This window comes from Sphaeramia orbicularis, chromosome 5 (genome assembly GCF_902148855.1).
Source record: "Sphaeramia orbicularis chromosome 5, fSphaOr1.1, whole genome shotgun sequence".
Taxonomy (NCBI): Eukaryota; Metazoa; Chordata; class Actinopteri; order Kurtiformes; family Apogonidae; genus Sphaeramia; species Sphaeramia orbicularis.
In genome coordinates this window covers 16129375-16143701 of record NC_043961.1, presented here as the reverse complement: position 1 = coordinate 16143701, position 14327 = coordinate 16129375, and the positions used below count along the sequence as shown (strand labels likewise).

At 31.6% G+C, this 14327-nt stretch overlaps 1 protein-coding gene across 1 annotated transcript in view; it reads right to left on the bottom strand.

Annotated features, from left to right (window-relative positions):
- LOC115419505 (contactin-3-like) overlaps positions 1-14327 on the bottom strand; it is a 243382-nt gene that overhangs the window by 177944 nt on the left and 51111 nt on the right. The gene's annotated exons all lie outside the window — the stretch shown is intronic.

Below are 14327 nucleotides of genomic sequence, written 5' to 3'. Positions count from 1 at the left end.
TTTTTTTCCCCTTAATTCAAGCAACAACAAAAAATCTGCCAATGGAACAAGTGAAAATTTTCTTACATATGCTAACATGTTAAAACACAACATATATGGTGAAAATCCAAGGTCTGCTTACCCAAACAATGCATCATATTATATACTGTGAAGAGCCTTTGCATTAATTCCATCTGAAAAAAATGAAATGAAATGTTGAAAATGCTGTGTACTGCAAAAATTAAAATCTTACCAAGTGTATTTTTCTCATTTCTAGTCCAAATGTCTCATAACACTTAAAATAAGACGTAATCACCTAAAGAGTAACTTTTCAGTGAGACATAAGAACTTGTTTTTAGGCAATAGATCTTGAAAACATTATTTCAAGAAATCTTATCAAGAAAATTTTCACTTGTTCCATTGGCAGATTTTTTTTTTTTTTTTTTTTTTGCTTGAATTAAGGGGGAAAAATCTAGAATTAAGCAAAAAAATAAAAATTAATTAATTAATTAATTAAGCAAAAAAAATCTTGAATTCAGCAAAAAAAATCTTGAATTAAACAAACAAAAAAAATCCCTTAATTCAAGCTAAAAAAAAAAAAAATCTGTCAGTGGAACAAGTGAAAATTGGTAAGATTTTTTTAAATAAGATTTTCAAGATCTATTGCCTAAAAATAAGTTCTTATATCTCTCTAAAAAGTTAGTCTTTAGGTGATTATGTCTTATTTTAAGTGTGATGAGATATTTTGACAAGAAATGAGAAAAATACACTTGGTAAGATTTTAATTTTTGAAGTGCACAACATTTTCAACATTTCATTTCATTTTTTTCAGATGGAATTCATGCAAAGGCCCTTCACAGTATATAATAGGATGCATTGTTTGGGTAAGCAGACCTTAGATTTTCACCATATATGTTGTGTTTTAACATGTTAGCTCAGGTCCAAAGTAATAGCGATCAATCAGCAACTCTGTTTCATATAAGATAAAACTGTTACTTTTTACAGCGGAGTCTGTCGGATCTAAAACAAACAGATATCGCTTCAGTTTCCAGTCACAAATATAGCATATATTTGTCTTATAGGTTACCATTTTATTACCTATCTTCCTTCCTTGCTAAACTGGGGTTGTACTACCTGAGATCTACAATAGTGGAATAAGTTCCTCAAACAACCGCTCTAAAAAATACCAGAGCTAAACCTGTAAGCGGATCAGTGTGACATGGAGAAAAAAAAAAAAAAAGAAAAAAAAGAAGCAGATTCGACTTCTTATCACCGAGGAAATGCATTTTAAAGTAACTCCATAAGACTTCAGCAGGTGTAATTACCGTGCCAGGACAATACATGGTGAGTTTAACAACGCCAATAATGTATTTTAGGTAGATGATTCACCAGGAACAAAATTAAGGCACTACTGATACCTATTTAATTACAGACAAGGCAGAAATCCCTCACACCCACAGATAAATGACTAAATTAGAAGGCAGAGCATGTTCACGGAGAAACAACACTCTCCAAAAAAAGGAATTTACTTTGTTTTTGTGACTCTAACAGCCCCCCCCCCTTTGCTGTCACTAACTCTGCACTGTTTAAAGCTGAAGTTGGTCTGGTAGCATTTCTCTGGTTGTCCAAACAAACTAATTCACAGATGTTTCAGTGAGTGTGTTTTAGTTTATTCTAAGTCTAGGATGGTGTTAATTAATATTCACAGGTGGATTAGTGGGACATCTGTAGTGACGCAGATGGTGAAGAGACAGAGGAGGCAAAGGTGAACGACTGGACGACTGCACTGCAAAAAATGACCTCAAAGAAAGTTTAGAAAAAAAGCCTTATTTCCAGAACATTTGTCTTATTATGTTCTCAGCTGAATTTGAACACAGATTTTATTCATCAGTTCAGATCTGCACTGTTTCTTTTAAGCTTAAAGTTTTTATCTGTTTTATCTATTTATCTGTTTTGTTTTGTTTTTTGTTGCTTCCCTGCTGTAATGCTTTTAATATTTTATGTAAAGATCTTTGAATCATCTTGTACATGAAATGTGCTATATAAATAAACCTGCCTTGCCTTATTTTTCATCTAAATAGAAAGAAGAGCTTACCAAGAAATTTTTTTTACATAGAAATATTTTTTTAAATCTATTTTTATTCATATTCAGTCTTTCAAACATACAAAAAGTTAGACAAACACTGAGACATATAACAGAGATATAAGATGCCACAAAAAAAACAAAAAATAAAACATAAATAAATAAATAAATAAAATTTTTACATTTTAAAAGGTTTCACTATGTAATTACCCAAATCACTTTATACACAGCACACATTGACTAGAGTCAAGGTGCATTGTCAGATGTTCTACATATGAAATAAAAGGTTGCCATACCACATTAAACTTCCCCATTGATCCATTCAATGTGTATCTAATCTTCCATCTGCCAAAGGGGGGTGGGTTGTCATTCTTCCAATTTAAAAGAATGAGTTGCTGTGCTAAAAGGGAGGAATATGTTACACTATTTAACTGTGGCCTTTGTAGGGGGAGATCTTCTAACGGTACACCAAAAAGTCCGATAAAAGGGCAGGGGTCAATGGTCAGACCTGAAATAGCTAAAAATATTCTTATTAAAAAAAAAAAAAAAAAAGAAATTATATATATATATATATATATATATATATATATATATATATATATATATATATATATATATGACTTTTTCTTAATAAGATTTTCCACCTTTTCTACTTGCTACTCTCATTTTAAAGGGGTCATATTTTGCTAAACCCACTTTTATTAGTCTTTGGTTCATTTATTTGTGTATTTGGACCCTAATAGTTCCAAAGGTCTGAATTTGAACCCTCCAGTATGTGCGAGGGGTGGGGTTTGTGGTGCTTGGGACCACTTGTAGATTTAGAAAATGGAAACTTGGATGTCTCTCTCTCTCTCTCTTTCTCTCTTTTTTACTTCAAATGCTAAGTTCCTCCACCTTAAGTTGCTTCCAAATGAGTCTCATGACGCTGCATCACCACGAGTTATAAAAAGACAGTGATAAATCTTGTTTTAGAGACTGTTGGATTTACTGCCATATTTAAGTATGCCTTATTTAATGGCATGAAACAGAGAGCAAAACATTATTAATTACCTAAAAAACCATAGAGTTTAAGTAATTTACTGTTTCAACAGAAGCATAGGGTCATAGTTACACATTCACTCAATTAATTAATTATAGAGAAAAAGCACCAACATGTATTAATGATGCAATGACTCCCCTCGACCCTGAGAGTCACTGGAGACTTTTGTGTCCAATGGAATTTTCATAAAAACTAGTTTTTATTGGGAAGAGCTGACTTTTGGGAAAAGCTAAAATTCCATTGGCATTTTCAGTTGAATAACCTCTCAACTGGCATGTCTGTTTCTGCACATGAAATTTGACACCATGACAATGCGGCCCTATTGTTTCTGCTGCTATGTAACCCATCTTCAATTCTATGGATCTGGCCATAGCAACATGATTGTAAGGCTATTGTATTCCAAAATTACTGACATCTCCCAAAATATTGGTCCTATCAACTTTGCTGTTTTCACTAGTTTCTTCCTTGACCAAAAATGCATAAGTATGATAAATTACAGCCATCAGCTCTTGCCAGATTTTGTGTGATGCCCGAGATACACACACACAAACACAAACAGAGTTCACTTCCCTTTTATAATATAGATGATGATGGAAGCAGACGCCAAAATTGAATGGAAATCAATGGAAATTTTACAATTTGATTATACTGTGTAGAAAAATGGACACAAAAGTAGCAGATACTATAATAATAATAATAATAATAATAATAATAATAATAAAAGAAAAATAAATTAAGATATTAACATTACGATGTCACAGTAAAGTTGACCCTTGACCTTTCTTAGAGACCTTTAACACCTACTATGCTAGGTCTGGATTTTCAGACTTTTCTGTACAATCTGAACTGATCTTGTAGTTATGAAACCTCCATGTAGAAACATCCACTTTGGCTCTATTCTATAGTTTATGGAACATAATGATGACTATGTAGACACTTCATTCCTTTTATTTAATTTTTTTTTTAATATATATATAATTTAACCTTTATTTAATCAGGAAAAATCCCATTGACATTAAGATCCTCTTTTACAAGGGAGTCCTGACCATGACGGGCAGCTGCAAATACAACACACACTTACAAGATTACACGGTTTAAACACATATAACACACAAATTTGACAATAAATAGTAAAAAAAAAATGACATTTACAAGCAGATTAAGGAAATGGAGTCAGCCTCAAGAACTCTCAGTTTGGACTTAAAAGAAATGAACTCAGTAGCTGCAGCTCTGCAGCTGATTCTATGCTGAATAAATGTGTCACGTTCAACACAATTTGTCCATAATTCATTCTCTAATGACCAATGCTTCCCTCTTTAATATGATGGTAATCCTAAACCAATTAATTGAATATATCTCCAAATACACATATTATTCTGACCCTTGCATTTTTAATGGCGTTAAGTGTATATATATTTATACATATATATATATATATACATATATATATATACAGGGTGGGGAAGCAAAATTTACAATGAACATTTAGTTGTTTTTTCTCAGCAGGCACTACGTCAATTGTTTTGAAACCAAACATATATTGATGTCATAATCATACCTAACACTATTATCCATACCTTTTCACAAACTTTTGCCCATATGAGTAATCAGGAAAGCAAACTTCAAAGAGTGTGTGATTTGCTGAATGCACTCGTCACACCAAAGGAGATTTCAAAAATAGTTGGAGTGTCCATAAAGACTGTTTATAATGGAAAGAAGAGAATGACTATGAGCAAAACTATTACGAGAAAGTCTGGAAGATACTATTAAAGAAGAATGGGAGAAGTTGTCACCCCAATATTTAAGGAAGACTTGCGCAAGTTTCAGGAAGCGTGTGAAGGCAGTTATTGAGAAAGAAGGAGGACACATAGAATAAAAACATTTTCTATGATGTACATTTTCTTGTGGCAAATAAATTCTCATGACTTTCAATAAACTAATTGGTCATACACTGTCTTTCAATCCCTGCCTCAAAATATTGTAAATTTTGCTTCCCCACCCTGTATAACACACAAATTTGACAATAAATAGTAAAAAATGACATTTACAAGCAGATTAAGAAAATGGAGTGAGCCTCAAGAACTCTGTTTGGACTTAAAAGAAATGAACTCAGTTTCCAGTCTTTCTGCAGCTGATTCTATGCTGAACTAGAAGCACTCTGAGAGCGCAGACCTCCGCCAAGGCTGATCAGTGCCCCCCCCCATGGGCCCCCCCACCCCTGATCACCACCAAAATTTAATCATTCATTCATTCATTTTCTGAACCCGCTTTATCCTCACTAGGCTCACGGGGGTCGCTTGGAGCCTATCCCAGCTACATAGGGGCGAAGGCGGGGTACACCCTGGACAAGTCACCAGTTCATCGCAGGGCTGAACATATAGAGACAAAAAATCACTCTCACATTCACACCTATGGGCAATTTAGATTAACCAATTAACCTATTAGTGCATGTCTTTGGATGGCGGGAGGAAGCCGGAGTACCCGGAGAGAACCCACGCAGACACGGGGAGAACATGCAAACTCCACACAGAAAGGTCCCACCCCCCGTCAACTGGTGTTGGAATCGAACCCAGGACCTTGTTGCTGTGAGGCACGAGTGCTAACCACTGCACCACCGTGTCGCCCTCATCATTTCTTCCTTATCCCATTTCCAATAAACCCTGAAAATTTCATCCAAATCTGTCCATAACTTTTTGAGTTATGTTGCACACTAACAGACAGACAAACAAACAAACAAACAAACAAACAAACCCTGGCAAAAACATAACCTCCTTGGCGGAGGTAATAAATGTGTCAAGTTCAACACCATTTGTCCATAATTCATTCTCTAATGACCAATGCTTCCTCTTTAATGACGGTAATCCTAAACCAATTAATTGAATATATCTCCAAATACACATTATTCTGACCCTTGTATTTTTAACCCTTTCATGCATGAATTGTGAGAACCTTAGTCAAGATTTTTTTCTTCAGTGTTTTTATTCCTCCTTAGGCATGAAAAAAACAATGCGATTGAGTTTTTTTTTTTTCCTATGGAGTTACAAAAATATCCATGCATTTAATTTCTGAAGTAAAGAAACGTGTTAAAACCCAATATCAGAAAGTGATATGAAAACAATGAAATAAAAACATTTTTAATGCTGCTAATCTGACGTCTTCTCACATTTTAACATATTCTAATGCTAGTAATTACTCACTTCATGGAGATAATATGCAAAAAAAAAAAACTTCTTCTAACAAATAACAATTGATTTACACTTAAACATGTTAGTGCAGATCAGGTTTATCAAGAGCAGCAAAGTTACAGTAATATTCTGAATGTCAGTGTATGGGATGGTGCATAAGTGTCCACTGTGTTGGCTGATATGGAACTAAAACAACAAAACCCATGAATATAGAAAAGAACAGCTGGAGAAGAACTGTCCACTGGAGTGGCCTATGCATGAAAGGGTTAATGGTGTTAAGTGTGTATATATATATATATATATATATATATATATATATATATATATATATATATATATATATATATATACATGATAAAACCTCTTAAATATGCCAAATGTTCTAATCATGTTTATACACTCTAAAAAATGATTAATAGGCTCAACGTAAAAAAATTGAGGTAACAATTTCCATTAATCTTTTTAAGTTATTTCAACTTGGCAAATTGCTTAAATGCCACAAGACTTCTCTAGTTAAGTAAACTCTATTACTTTAGTACAAACAACATGATTTGCTTTATACTCTACGAGCTTAATGAAGTCGAACCAACTTAATTTTAATTGTGTAAAAACTACTCCATTTAGTTATATTGACTTATTGTTTTACTTTTATTCTACTCAAAATTGTTCATACAAGTAGTTTCTTTAATTTTTTGAGTTGGTCTAACTTATTTCTGTACATCAGAAGAAATTCCACATGGAAATTCCAGTTATATGACTGACCCATTTAATTCTCTGCGCAACTAACTTACTAAATGTGTCTGCATGTTAACATCTCAAATGTACACAGTACTACTGTTCTCATGTTCTTGCAGATATTAATTTATATTTGTTAAGCAGTGACGAGTTACATTAAGCAATATAACTGCACCTAATAATAAACAGGAAAGGCACTGTTTGGCCTATGGCTCTGACTCATGGTGCAGTTCTATAAAAAAAAAAAATAAAAAAAAAAACACAAAAAAAACCAGTAAACATTAGCATGCACACATTAACTCAAAATTAACACCAACATCACAACCCTGCTGAACCCCTGCACATAAAAGAACACGTTTTCAACAATATACCCAATACCCACAATGCAATGCAGCAAATAAGCGGCAATATATACTACAATTTTAAATTAGAAAGGAGCAAAATGTATATTATTCCATCCTTGAATAATTAAAACTACTGTTGCAGAAACAAAGCTAAATCCTATCAAGCCTTAAAGTTTGGTAAAGTTCAGTGCAAAATCATGTTTCTCCCTTTTTTTTTCTGTGCTTCCCTCCTTTTCTTGTGGTAGGCGTGGTCTGTCAGCAAAACATGTCCAGGCTCGTCAGCTTTGTACTCAGCTTTTAGAGGAAGCTTACAAGATTTTTAAGCTGTACTAACTTAATATATTTCTTTGTTAAGTTCAAGGCAGAAGTGTCTGTTCAAAATCAATATGTTATTAAGTTAAGAGTGTGTTCCTTGTTTTTCATTTAGACCAACTTAATAAAATAACTTATCATCTGATTTAAATGTGTACATGTAACAAACTTAATTTTTTTAAGCAGAGAAAGCTCTTGATTTTAAGCTTAACTTACTAACCCCATGAATCATTTTTTAGAGTGTATAGAACTGCAGGTGTAAAACCACAGCGGATGCCGTACACATTTTCCATCTCCATAAACAAAGCTGACGCTGTCGTGTCGTGTCACTTGATTCCGAACCAAGAAACTGTATTTTTGGTGTCCGATCCCACCGTCAGTCATGTCCTTGAACACATCAGGTTCACAGGGTCCATCTGTACGATAACTACGACTCTCCGTCTGCCAGACCCACTCCTGATAACAGCAGCGTTTCCTCCTCTATCACTGCACCGTGACACCAAAACCCTCTAGAAACAACTTGTGGGATTTGGACTCGGGCGTGGAGAGTCCAGATTTGGACCACCCCGACTGAAAGCGCACAGCGGCAATCCAAAACTCGACTTGCCTTTTTCACAGTTGTTCTTATCTGGCTGGTAAAAAGTAAAGATGTTGTACAGTTTGTGGCTTAACATGTCGCTGTAATCTTCGGTCACACTAATCTGGTACAGTTGTTCTTGTTTAGATAAAGCGTTGGCCATGTGGTCGGGCAGCTGTTCACATAAGGTGACGAGGAAAGATAACAAATCACACACGACTTCCCTCTGATCCGCACGACCACAACAGCCGACTGTGACTCTTTACCAAAGGGGTTTTTCTTTTAAAACATACAAACACAAACTTAGACAAAATGTAGCAGGATTTCTTCTAATATTAAACATAATTTGGTGTACTCATTATTTTTACCTGTATTGGACCATGGAGACATTTTATTTTATTGTTATTATTTATTTGTATTGTATTGTATGTGCTTGAAGATAGATTCTGTCCATTTAAATGTTATTTTGTTTACGTCTTAACTTGCTTTGTTTTGTTTTATTTTCTTTGCATGTTCGAAATAAAATAAAAAATGAAATGAATTTTTTTTTTTTTTATTTAACTGTTATTTTACCAGGAAAAAAACACTTGTAGAGATTGAACCCTTTCTTGGGCAAGTGACTATTTTTGGTCATTTCTGCATACATTACAAGATAATGGACAGACAGAGGACAGTGAGTCAACAATCTGAGGTCCAACGTGGTCTCCAGGGTCTGTAAGGTCCACCTCTGCATGAACAGTGAGTGTACCTGCTTTGTTAGGTACCATGAAGTAATGGTACTAATGTAAGGAATGATGTTCAAAGGGATCATGTGGATGCAGACAGGGGTTTTAATGTTCTAAAAGTGATGTTCTAATGTTCTAAAATACATGTTCCTTTCACCTTACATGTGTTTTTTCTAGTATTTTTTATACATACGTCATGGATTGTTATTATTATTATTATTATTATTATTATTATTATTATTATTATTATTATTATTATTATTATTTTGCCATTTATGGGTAAGGAACCAAATATGGTAACTTCATTAACCTTGATTTTCAACATAACAATAACAAAAGTGCCATTATTATTATTATTATTATTATTATTATTTTGCCATTTATGGGTAAGGAACCAAATATGGTAACTTCATTAACCTTGATTTTCAATATAATAAAAAAGTGCCATTATTTATTATTATTATTATTATTATTATTATTATTATTATTATTAATATTATTAATATTATTATTATTATTTTGTCATTTATGGGTAAGGAACCAAATATGGTAACTTCATTAACCTTGATTTTCAACATAACAATAAAAAAGTGCCAAATTTCCCAAAAGTAATAAAGTCTTATGATGTCCTCCAATAACACACTAAAGTTGAAATGTTGAATTTCAGATTATTTCTATGAGTGAACTATAAAGGGTTAACAAATCTCTTTTGCCAGAGTGTTGTGGTCAAAACAGTAGCAGCAGAAGTTACAGAAAATAGAGATTTAATCCATACATCCACACTAAACACATACATAAAACACTAAATTAACCCTTTCATGCATAGCGGTCACTGCAGTGGACAGTTATTCTACAGCTGTTCTCTTGTGTATTGATGGATTTTGTTGTTTTAGTTCCATATCAACTAACGCAGTGGACACTTATGCACCATCCCATAATACACGGACATTCAAACCATTACTGTAACTTTACTGTTCTTGATAAACCTGATCTGCACTTACATATTTGGGTGTAAATCATTTGCTACTTGTAATAAATAAAAATAAAAGACTGTAATTAACAGGATTTTCTAAACAAAAAGTTTTTTTTTTTTTTTCATATTATCTGAGTGAATAATAACTAGCATTATAGTATGTTAAAATGTGAGAAAACATCAGATCAGCAGCATTAAAAATGTTTTTTTTTATTCCATAGTTTTCACACAGTATATCAGTCAATACATGTTTCTTTGCTTCAAAAAATAAATGAATTAAATAGTGTCCAGTTAAGTGGGCATTTTTGTAACTCCATGAAAAATAGATTCATAAAAAAAATTTCAATCACATTGTTTTTTTCGTGCCTAAAGAGGAATAAAAACACTCAGGGAAAAAAATCTTGATTAAGGTTCTCACAGTTCATACATGACAGGGTTAATAACATACATGTAAAACACCAAATAATCAAAAGGTACTAAAAGTATTATCAACAATGTTCCTTTAAAGTATCTCTGTCAATCAGCTAGAAAAAAACATAAACATCTATATTTATCCACTCCTCATTTATTTAGAATGACTTTGAATGTGTTTAACTCTTTAACTCCTGACGTGTCTGTGGTGAACGTTCTGAATGTATGATTTATTTTAAATATTCACTAAAATTCAACTGTTTGCTTTATAGGAAAAATTTCCAAACGTGCTGATAGCATAGACATTGTTCTTTCCATAGATATCTGAGCATGCTCAGTTCACCCCCCACCACCTGTGGAATGGGGGGTAAAACGGTTTGGGCTTTTTTTTTTTTTTTTTACACTGCTTTCCTTGTGTTTTTTGTTTGTTTTTACTGTTGTTTACAGTGTTGTGGTGATGTTCCTTTATTTTTTATACTGTGTTTTTACTGAGTTTTGACCGTGTAACTACTTTTTGGAGTTCAACCAGGTGTCAAAAAACATCTGGACTGATTTAGAAAAAAAAGAGCCCAAAACAAAAACTACTGGGCCTATTGTATTGTATTGTATTGTATTGTATTGTATTCATTTATTTATTTAAACTTAATTTTAGTTCATTTTTTGCATTTTTTTTCATGTTATTTATTATTTTATTTTTATTCATTTAGTCGCTTATTTTGTTTATTTTCCAACATTCTGTTTGTAATTTTAAGATTTTTTCTTCAGTTTGTGGTTTATTTTGTTTTCCTACATTTTGTTTTTTATTTTCTTATTTTTTCTTCAAGTTTGTGGCTTATTTTGTTTGTTACTTATTTTGTTGGTTTATTATTCATTTTTGTTCATTTTATTGATCACTTTGGCTGTTTTTGCTCATTTCTTTGCTTATTTTATTCGTTTTTTTTTTTTGTTTTTTTTTGGACCATGTAACTGCTTTTTGGAGTTCAACCAGGTGTCAAAAAGCATTTTTAAAAAAGCGTTAAAAAAAAAGAACCCAAATCAAAAACTACTGGGCCTAATGTATTGTATTGTATTGTATTTATTTATTTATTTTAACTTCATTTTAGTTCATTTTTTGCATATTTTTTCCATGTTATTTATTATTTTGTCAATATTCTATTCATTTTTATTCATTTAGTCGCTTATTTTGTTTATTTTCCAACATTCTGTTTTTAATTTTATGATTTTTTCTTCAGTTTGTGGTTTATTTTGTTTTCCTACATTTTGTTTTTTATTTTCTTATTTTTTCTTCAAGTTTGTGGCTTATTTTGTTTATGTTACTTATTTTGTTGGTTTATTATTCATTTTTGTTCATTTTATTGATCACTCTGGCTGTTTTTGCTCATTTCTTTGCTTATTTTTTTCCTTTTTTTTTTGACCATGTAACTGCTTTTTGGAGTTCAACCACGTGTCAAAAAACATCTGGACTGATTTAGAAAAAAAAAAGCCCAAAACAAAAACTACTGGGACTACTGTATGTATGTATGTATGTATGTGTGTATTTATTTTAACTTCATTTTAGTTCATTTTTTGCATTTTTTTTCATGTTATTTATTATTTTGTAAATATTCTATTCATTTTTATTCATTTAGTCGCTTATTTTGTTTATTTTCCGACATTCTGTTTTTAATTTTATGATTTTTTCTTCAGTTTGTGGTTTATTTTGTTTTCCTCCGTTTTGTTTTTCATTTTCTTATTTTTGTCTTCACGTTTGTTACTTATTATACTTGTTACTTATTTTGTTGGTTTATTATTCATTTTTGTTCATTTTATTGATCACTTTGGCTGTTTTTGCTCATTTCTTTGCTTATTTTATTCGTTTTTTTTTTTTTTTTTTTTTTTGGACCATGTAACTGCTTTTTGGAGTTCAACCAGGTGTCAAAAAGCATTTTTAAAAAAGCGTTAAAAAAAAAGAACCCAAATCAAAAACTACTGGGCCTAATGTATTGTATTGTATTGTATTGTATTGTATTGTATTTATTTATTTATTTTAACTTCATTTTAGTTCATTTTTTGCATATTTTTTCCATGTTATTTATTATTTTGTCAATATTCTATTCATTTTTATTCATTTAGTCGCTTATTTTGTTTATTTTCCAACATTCTGTTTTTAATTTTATGATTTTTTCTTCAGTTTGTGGTTTATTTTGTTTTCCTACATTTTGTTTTTTATTTTCTTATTTTTTCTTCAAGTTTGTGGCTTATTTTGTTTATGTTACTTATTTTGTTGGTTTATTATTCATTTTTGTTCATTTTATTGATCACTTTGGCTGTTTTTGCTCATTTCTTTGCTTATTTTTTTTCCTTTTTTTTTTGACCATGTAACTGCTTTTTGGAGTTCAACCAGGTGTCAATAAACATCTGGACTGATTTAGAAAAAAAAAAAGCCCAAAACAAAAACTACTGGGACTACTGTATGTATGTATGTATGTATGTGTGTATTTATTTTAACTTCATTTTAGTTCATTTTTTGCATTTTTTTCCATGTTATTTATTATTTTGTCAATATTCTATTCATTTTTATTCATTTAGTCGCTTATTTTGTTTATTTTCCAACATTCTGTTTTTAATTTTATGATTTTTTCTTCAGTTTGTGGTTTATTTTGTTTTCCTACATTTTGTTTTTTATTTTCTTATTTTTTCTTCAAGTTTGTGGCTTATTTTGTTTATGTTACTTATTTTGTTGGTTTATTATTCATTTTTGTTCATTTTATTGATCACTTTGGCTGTTTTTGCTCATTTCTTTGCTTATTTTTTTCCTTTTTTTTTTGACCATGTAACTGCTTTTTGGAGTTCAACCAGGTGTCAATAAACATCTGGACTGATTTAGAAAAAAAAAAGCCCAAAACAAAAACTACTGGGACTACTGTATGTATGTATGTATGTATGTGTGTATTTATTTTAACTTCATTTTAGTTCATTTTTTGCATTTTTTTTCATGTTATTTATTATTTTGTAAATATTCTATTCATTTTTATTCATTTAGTCGCTTATTTTGTTTATTTTCCGACATTCTGTTTTTAATTTTATGATTTTTTCTTCAGTTTGTGGTTTATTTTGTTTTCCTACATTTTGTTTTTTATTTTCTTATTTTTGTCTTCACGTTTGTTACTTATTATACTTGTTACTTATTTTGTTGGTTTATTATTCATTTTTGTTCATTTTATTGATCACTTTGGCTGTTTTTGCTCCTTTCTTTGCTTTTTTTATTCCTTTTTTTTGACTGTGTAATTGCTTTTTTTTTTTTTTTTTTTTAATTTATTTTCATTGTGCATCTCCAAAAGTAAAATGCAAAAAAGGAAGAAATTCACAATCCCCCCCTGCCCGCAAGAACCAATGGCGATCCCCATACCAAACCATCCTGGATCTCAAAATATGAAAACCACTATTTAAAAAATGAAATAACTTTTGATATGATTTGGAGCTACATAAATAAAATTTCATTGATAAATAAAATTAACAGCATGTGAGACTTCTCAGTTTAATCAATAATACAGAGTCAGTGGGTTCAGTTCCTCATCTGTTTCTTTAAACCGAGCAGAGGATGAGTTTCAACTGTCGTCGTCGTCTTTGACATCAGCGCATGAGACACATGAGACAACCCCGATGACAGCGTTGAGCGTTTTCATTTCATTTCTTCACACATATCCTTGGCCACAGAGGACATGACACAAGCGCTGTAACAGTGCACTCCATGACTGATCTTAATGAGTCAAACCGGAGGAGAATTTCAATTGTGCTGCTTTAAACTTCACTCAGTGTCACATGAAATAACGCAGATTTCTGTCAGTGTGTGTTTGACAGATGTAGATTTACAGATTGTGAGTTCACAGCGAGGCCGTTGAATTGTATTTTACAAAGCACCGGGGTATGTTTTAGAAAGCTGCGTATATTTTCAAGCATCAGTAACAACAGGGTCTGCAATTTA